The 8,782-nt window shown below is 41.2% G+C and overlaps 1 non-coding gene across 1 annotated transcript; it reads left to right on the forward strand.

Moving 5' to 3' along the window:
• The first annotated feature begins 206 nt into the window (after positions 1-206).
• TRNAY-GUA (transfer RNA tyrosine (anticodon GUA)) lies at positions 207-296 on the forward strand. Its single transcript is given in 2 exon segments — positions 207-243; positions 261-296. It is a non-coding gene; the product is annotated as a tRNA-Tyr (tRNA).
• Positions 297-8,782: the final 8,486 nt, after the last annotated feature.

The raw sequence follows: 8,782 nt of genomic DNA on the forward strand, positions 1-8,782 counted from the left end.
GGAGTGGTTCGGTGCGTTTTTTAGATTCGGTTTAAATGTCTTTCTGTATATCAAGTTGCACCGATTGTTGTAAAAATGGATTCAAGAATGATTCTGTGCTCTTATTTATTTCCTGCAAATGCGGTTACAACGATGTGAAAACAGTTCATACAAAGTCCACTCTGTTTTGGCAGCTTATAAATCTCTTTGGAAATAATCTTCTTGTTCCTTCGATAGCTCAGCTGGTAGAGCGGAGGACTGTAGGTGAATTGCACGTGGTCATCCTTAGGTCGCTGGTTCGATTCCGGCTCGAAGGAGGTTTTTTTTTTTCTCCTTTCAATGTTACTGGTGGCATACACCTATTGAAAAATACGTTTTGGAACCAGTCTAAAATTCTATACCTTTTAAAGAATGAAGAAAATAAAAGATTTCATGTGAAATAAATCTTCACATATGCTATCTAATGAAGAACTATGATTAGAAGTTAGAAAAAGAAGGAAAACAAGGGATATCTTTTCTAAGCATTCAATCAGAAACTTTGTAACATATTACAGTATATTAATACTTTGCCTGGTTAATCAAAAATATATCATAGCCTTCATTCTCTGCTTTTGTTTTAATCATAAATATATTTTTAAAATGTCTAAAGTGTACAAAAGTAATTAAAAAGGAATGAAACATACACATGGGGAGGAGAATTAGTCTATAGCAGTGATTTTCAACCTTTCTTGAGCCGCGGCACTTTTTTTACATTTACAAAACCCTGGGGCACATTGAGCGGGAGGGGGGGGGCTAAAAAAAGGTTGGACAAAAAAGTTTCTCTCTCTCTCTCTTCCTCCCTTTCGCTCTATTTCTCTCTCCCTCCCTCCCTCTTTCTCTCCATTCATCTTTCTTTCTTTCTCTCTCCCTCCCTCTTTCTCTCCATCCCTCTTTCTTTCTCTTCCTTCCTTCCTCTCTTTTTTGCTCTCTTTCTCTCTCCCTCCCTACCTCCCTCTATGTCTTTCTCTCTCTCTCTCCTTCCCTCTCTTTCTCTTTCTCTCTCTTGCTTTCTTTCTCTCTTGCTTTCTTTTTCTTGTTCTCTCTCTCTCTCTCTTTCTTTCTCTCTCTCTCTTGTTCTCTTTCTCTCTTGCTCGCTCGCTCTTTCTCTCTCTTGCTTTCTTTCTCTCTCTCTCTCTCTCTCTCTTTCTTTCTCTCTCTGAGCTTCGCGGCACACCTGACCATGCCACGGCACACTGGTTGAAAAACACTGGTCTATAGGTTGAGTTTGTAACTTTAATTGCTATGGTGAGTGTTGGAGTAGAACTAGGATCATAGATCCAGGAAAAGTACAGGGATGTTCATATACTCCGGGTCCTTGGAGAAGGGCAGCATACAAGTCTAATAAATTATTATTATTATTATTATTATTATTATTATTATTATTATTATTATTATTATTATTATTATTGTTATTGTTATTATTATTATTTATTAGATTTGCATGCCACCCCTCTCCGAAGACTCAGGGCAGCTCACAACATAACGACAATACAGTTCAGTACAAATCTAATATTTTAAAAAATTAAAAAACTAATTTAAAATAGATTATCATAAAAACATATACTACACACTCACTCCAACTAGCCATAATACAGGAGTCAGAAAAAAGGGGGGCCGTTAGTTCCCCCATGCCTGGCGACAGAAGTGAGTCTTCAGCATTTTGCGGAAGGCGAGAAGGGTAGGGGCAGTTCGAATCTCCAGGGGGAGTTGATTCCAGAGGGCCGGGGCCACCACAGAGAAGGGTCTTTCCCTGGGTCCTGCCAGATGACATTGTTTAGTCGATGGAATCCGGAGAAGGCCAACTCTGTGGGACCTAATCGGCCGCTGGGATTCGTGCGGCAGAAGGCGGTCTCGGAGGCATTTTGGTCTGATGCCATGTAGGGCTTTATAGGTCACCATCAACACTTTGAATTGTGACCAGAAACTGATCGGCAGCCAGTGCAGGCCGCGGAGTGTTGATAAAACTTGGGCATATCTAGGAAAGCCCATGATTGCTCTCGCGGCTGAACTGCACTTTTGGTGTATTTGGCCTTCTCCAGGTCCCGTCAATTAGGCAATGTCATTTGGCGGGACCTAGGGGAAGAACCATCTCTGTGCGGGCCCCAGCCCTCTGGAATCAGGTTCCCCCAGAGATTCATACTACCCCCACCCTCCTCACCTTCCGCAAAATGCTGAAGACTCATTTACGTTGCCAGGCTTGGGCTGATTTGATCTTAGCCCTGGACAACAAATGATTGTATGATTGTTGTACGAATGGGTGTGATTGATTTTTAATACAATTAGGGATTTTAGATGTAAATGTACTTTACATTTGATTCTAATTTAATTGGATTAATTTTATTGCAATGTACTGTTTTTATATGTTGTAAACTGCCCCTACTCTTTTGAGAGGGGCGGCATAGAAATCCAATAAATAAACAAACAAACAAACAAACAAATAAATAAATAATTTACTGATGGATTCCATGTCAATAGGGGAAAAAACATCTATTATCTGTTAAGCAGTGGGAATAACAATTCAAGAGACCAACTTTAGAAAAGTTCTTTATTAGGCAAACTATGTACATAACCAGCAGTTTGCTGTCTGACGCCCGACCCTTTTATAGGGAGTGGTCAGATGCTTTAGCCCAGAGGTCCCCAACCGCCGGTCCGCGGACCGGGACCGGGCCGTTGGAGCTTTTCAGCCGGTCCGCGGCGCCAGGGCCCCCTCGGCCTTTCCGCATCACCAGCGGCGCTCCCCCCGCCAGCCAGCCAAGCCCCGCGCCCGCCGGAACCGGCTCCTCGCTCTCCCCCCGCCGCCCGCCGCGTTTGCAGGAGGTGGGGAGGGTTGGGCGGCCCGCCAAGGCCAGGAGGGACGCCGCTGCCCCCCCCCCTTCCCTCTCTCCGCCCGCCGCTGCGCCTCCTTGACAACGAGAGGAAATGCCGGCAAAGGCTTTCCTCAGCGGAGGCCGGCGAAGGTGATATTGAATGTCGGGGGAGAACGGGTGGTTGCACGCGCTTCCTATCTTCCTGCTAGCCCACTCGGAATATTCAAAATAAGAAAAACCTTTGCCGGCGAAGGCTTTTCTTATTTTGAATATTCCGAGTGGGCTAGCAGGGGGATAGGGAGCGCGCGCGCAACCACCCGTTCTCCCCCGACATTCAATATCACCTTCGGCGGCCCCGCCTCTCCTGCAAACCCCCTTGCTGAGAGCCCGGGGCGAAAGTGCTCTCGCAAAGGTGAGGCGGGCAGGGCGTGCGCACGTCATCGCTGAGAAGAACGGAGAGAGAACGAGAGTGAGTGAGAGCAACAGACAGCAAGATAGAGAGAAAGTGAGAAAGAGAGAGTGAGAAAGGGGGGGGAGAGAAAGAGATAGCAAGAGAGAGAACAAGAGAGAGAAAGAGCGTGAGAAAGAAAACAAGAAAGAGTGAGAGAGTGAGAAAGCAAAAGAGACAGAAAGAAAACAAGAGAGAGAAAGTGAGAAGAAGAGAGAGAAAGAGGGGGAGAGAGAGAGAAAGAGAGAGGGGGGAGAGAGAGAAAGAGAGGGAGAGGGAGAAAGAGAGAGGGAGAGGGGGGAGAGATAGCAAGAGAGGGAGAGAGGGAAAGGTGGAGAGAGGGGGAGAGAAAGAGAGAGGGAGAGAGAGAGGAGATAAAGGAAGAGGAGAGAGAAAGGAAGAGAAAGAAAGAAAGAGGGATAGAAAGAGAGAGAGAGTGAGAGATGCTCAGTGAGCCTTTCTTTGAAGTTGCCTTTCTTTCTTTCTCTTTCTTGCTTTCTTTCTTGCTCTTTTTCTTTCTCTCTTTTACCTTCCCTTCCTCTATTTCTTCTTTTCTTTCTCCTTCCTACCTTCTTCCCTTACTCTCCCCTTTCATAAGTTTCCTTGCTTCCTTCCTCTGTTCCTGTCCCTTCCCCCTTTCTTTCTTTCTTTCTTTCTTTCTTTCCTTCCTTTCCTCCCTCCATTTCTTGCTTTCCTTTTCCTTCCTCCCTTCCTTCCTCCCTCATTCCCTTCTTTCACTCCTTCCTCTCTTACTCTCCCCTTTCACACCTTTCCTTGCTTCCTTTGCACCCTTCTTCTGTTCCTGTCCCTTCCCTCTTTCCTTCCTTCCTTCCCACCCTCCGTCCATTCATTCACCCATTCCTCTCTTGATCGCCCCTTTTACGGCGCCGCTGACAGCTAGCTCCCCCCCCCCACCGGGCCATGGAAAACTGGTCTAGCTTAAAGCCGGTCCCTGGTGCAAAAAAGGTTGGGGACCTCTGCTTTAGCCAATAGCATTTGGTCATTCTTCCCGTTCAAACGTTGGGCCTGATTGGAGGCATTTAACTGTCCAATGCATAACCTTATCCACTTTCCTAAGGTGGTCTGATGCTATGGTTGGGGCTAAAGCTGTGTGAAGAAGCAACCTTTCCCAGATGGTTAAGTCTCACATCTGATGAAAATACAGAGGTGCAGCATTTGCATGATTATTGTCATTACATACATGTCATCATTTATTCCTCCTCCCCTGCCACCTTTGTTCTCCACAGTCACCCATGTGTTCTATGACTAAATTTCTCAACGGTTATTACAAAAATGTAATGTAATATTATAGGCATGAAAAATAGTTTACAAGCATAAAAACAGCCTGACGATTATGTCAGAAAAATGGTTCATCTAGTTCAACATTATGCCTCTAGCAATGACACAGCACATAAATCTGGACATCTTATCAGGAAGGCATAACAGGGCCTGCCAAATCTCCAATGCCATTCATTCTCACATCTGATCAAGTGATATTGCCTTCAGCAACGAAGGCTCAGCTATCATGGCTAACACTGCAGCGCATTTGTTCAATGCATAATGTGATCTTAGCTTCCATATGATTGGCTACACTGGTTCACTGACACTCCTAGTGCTCAATGAACAAACAAAGCCAAATAGTCACAGTCCAGCTTCCTTTCCTATTTAGGAACCTGACAATTTGATTTTAATAAAACTGAAAATGTTAAAAGAGAAATATTAAGACAGGCTAGAGGCAAAGGATCTCAGTGGTCCTATTGTTCATTGATCTATTTCTACTAGTTTTTTTCTCATCATTCCTATCATCCTTTTCCTCCCACTTAGGACTGTATGACTGTAACTTGTTGCTTGTATCCTAAGATTTTTATTAATATTGATTGTTTCTTCGTTGCTTATATGACCCCTATGACAATAATTAAGTGTTGTACTGCGTGTTTCTTGACAAATCTATATTTTCTTTTATGTACACTGAGACATATGCAGCAAGACAAATTCCTTGTGTGTTCAATCATACTTGGCCAATAAAGAATTCTATTCTATTCTATTCTATTCCATTCGATTCGATTCGATTCAATTATAATATTGTTTGTTGCAGAATTGCCAAATGCATTAAATGAATGTGATTACTTTTATTGTTTAAAATAATAAAATAATTTCTTTAATCCATATTCACCAAATACTGTACACTGGTGTTATGCAGTCGTCAAAATTCAATGCAATTAAATGCAACATAGTCATTAAAATCCCATTACTTTTTCTCACCCTCCTAGGTCTAGGTCAGCAATGGGGAACTTATGGTACGCATGCCACAGGTGCCACATGGAGCCATATCTGAGGACACACAAGATGTTGCCCTATGCCAGCTCCAGTGCCCGCACTGGCCAGCTGATATTCGGCCTTCTTTTTGGCCGTTCTCATTCTCCCCAGGCTTCAGAAAAGCCTCCTGAAGCCTGGGGATGGCAAAAAACGGCCTAACGGGCCAACCAGAAGTTCAGAAACAAACTTCCTGTTGGCCCATTTTTCACCATCCCCAAGGTTCCTGAATCCTGAGGAGAGTGAAAAACAACCTAATGAACCTAACAGAAGTCTGTACACATGTGTGTGTGGAGTGCTGGGAGGTTGTATGCATGTGTCCGAGGGGAGGGCATTGCAGTATGAGTGTGGCACACGCACACATGCTTTTGGCACCCAAGCCAAAAAAGGTTGTAATATCTTTGGCTGGTTAGCCATAAGAGAGTGCCAGCACTCTCTCCTGTCGATGTCATTTTTGCCTTTTACCTTGAGGGGGGAGTATTTTTCTGCTTCCTGCTTGCTATGTGCGGTTTGTTGATTATTTCTGCTTTGTGCTTGTAGATATGTAGATGTGTAAATAATACCTGTTTAGCATACTAAGTCTGTGTCATTACTGGCTGTATCACGTATCCACACTCTTCCTTAAACTCTGCTCAGCGTATGTCGAAGGTCTCGTAGCCTAGCTGCAATGAGACCAACCAACACCTTGTATAATATTAATATTTCTCAACCTGAGCAACTTCAAGATATGTAGACTTCAACTCCCAGAATTCCCCAGTCAGAATTTAGGGGAATTCTGGGAGTTGAGGTCCACACATTTTAAGGTTGCTCAGGTTGGTTGGTTTGTTTTAAGAAAAACACCACATTAAATAATGTCTTCTTCTTGGATCAAGGGTTTCTGCCTTATCCTGTCCTCTGGAATATTAGCCCCTTTTTGTAAGGCTCCTAGGTTTCCTTAGGAGTTTGGACAGCCTCAATTATGAATGGGATTTTGGGATTGAAATGTATTGTTTAGCTTGGGCATCATAGACTATTGTTTTTAAATGTTGAGGTTTTTAATCTCATGCCACCCAGAATCATTTCTGTGAGATTGAGAGCTATATACTATATGTAGATAAATTTAGAGTAAATAAGTTGACAAAATTATTTTAATTTTAATTTTTGAATATTAGCATTTTAATATTAGCATTTTCTTTAAATTTGCCATTTTACTACTGTTGTGGTTAGCTCTGGCCCAGCTCCTGCTCCAAGGAATGTGCAGGTGGATGTGGGGAAAACATCCACATGCTGCAGGCCTGTTTTGCTCCCGATGGAATCTGCCGACGAAGTCTCCTCTGATCAAGGAAGCGTGAGTGACAGGGAAGAGGGGAGTTTGGCAGACAGCCCAGGAGGAGATCAATCATCTATATCATCCTTGGATTCTGAACAAGAATTAATGACACATCCACGCATGCGTAGAGTGATGCATAGGAGACAACAACTGAAGGATTATTACAAGAGACAATGAGGCCACCTGTGGTTGGGTGGGGCTGCTGTAATTAGTGCTACAGATAAAAAGAACAGCATGCTGGTTTAGCCTTGTGGCAGTTTATTTGATTCATTGTTTCATCAAGATCGTGGTTTTTGTGCTGTTCAAGATTATGTGTAGACTCTCTGGACTTTAGAATTGGACTCAATTTCCCAGTTATTGGGTGAGCTATTGGACTGCATTTAACCTGTGCCTTGTGTGTACCAGAAAATCCCTTTGACATTTAAAAAGGGAGCTGTTTCTGTTTTTCTGTTTATAAAAACCTTTGGGTTTTCCTTTTATAGTGTGGTGTGTGTCTTCCTGGACTAATTACCCTGTAATTATGGGTGGTTCAAACACGCTCGTAGAACAACTACTATCCTGTATTTAGCCAGAAGTCTAGAAGGGCTTACTTTCAATTTTTGTCAATTTTGTGCTGGCACTTTGTTTCTGAATATTCAAAATAATGCATTACATCACAGCCATCATTTTTGTCATACAATAAAAATGCTAAGTACTTAAAACTCACAGTTTCTAAACAGTTTCTTCATTTGTAGAAATAAAGTTATAAAATAATATAAGAAAAGATGAAGATTAAAAAATATAAATATTGAAATATGCAATGTATTTTTAATGTTTAATATTTGAAAAGATGAAGATTGAAAATATGTAACTTTTAAATAAGAAATATATAGAAATGAATTCATATGTGTTGGGATATAAGAGATAATAATTAGTGTTAATGTGTATGTTTAACCAATTTACTAGTATAATATAATTATGAATACATTATTTATTGTAATAAGGATAAAATATATGTATGAATAACATTATAAAATAGAAAAGATGAAGATAGAAAAATAGAAGAAAATATAAAGATTGAAATAAGTAATTTTGAAATATATTTTGTAAGGGGAAAATAATGATGTGGAAAAGAAGATAATGAAATTCTAAGTTGATTTTTGATTAATGTTTAGGAAATAAGCAAAGTAAAAGATATTAATATTAGGAATATATAAGTTGGGAAATGACTACATCTTTGTTTGTTAGAATTATAGTAGGGAGCAAATACATAATGGGAAAAAGACTAAAGGCAGATATTAGGAGGAAAAGAAATGGGAGAGATGTATTGAAAATGAAACGATAATAGGGTGTAATTTTTAAAAACAAGAAATATTGTTAAGAATATTTTATGGATGTATGGAACTCAGAAAACAAATGCTCACAACATGAGATGTTGAAAGAACAAAAACAAAATGTATGGGGTGGGGAATAAAAATGCTAAGTACTAAGTAAATAGAAAACTTTTGCAGAATACAGTTTGCTACAGTAAAGCACGGTGGATATTTGGCCTAAAGTTATGATGCAAACTGCTCTTACAATTCTGTGATGAAGTATTAGCAAATAACAGCACAGATGGCTTTGCCCTAAGATTAGGCCTCACGTGCCAGACGTGATCAGGAAAACTGTCATTTTAAAAATAACTTTCAAACAAGTGCCAAGTGTTGAGTGATGCATATGTCTAATAAAACAGCTAGAAACATAGCAATGCCCAGGGCTGGAACTTAGTCCTGGAAGTAAAATATGGCCATGGAATTATCACTTAGATACAGCCAACAATGGCGGCATGCCATCACCATTTGTCTAAGTAACCAGGGATAAGCCTCCAATTTTTGGGTGTATGGGTGAGTGGAGAGAAAGAGAGATGAA

Source organism: Erythrolamprus reginae, chromosome 3 (genome assembly GCF_031021105.1).
Source record: "Erythrolamprus reginae isolate rEryReg1 chromosome 3, rEryReg1.hap1, whole genome shotgun sequence".
Classification (NCBI taxonomy): Eukaryota; Metazoa; Chordata; class Lepidosauria; order Squamata; family Dipsadidae; genus Erythrolamprus; species Erythrolamprus reginae.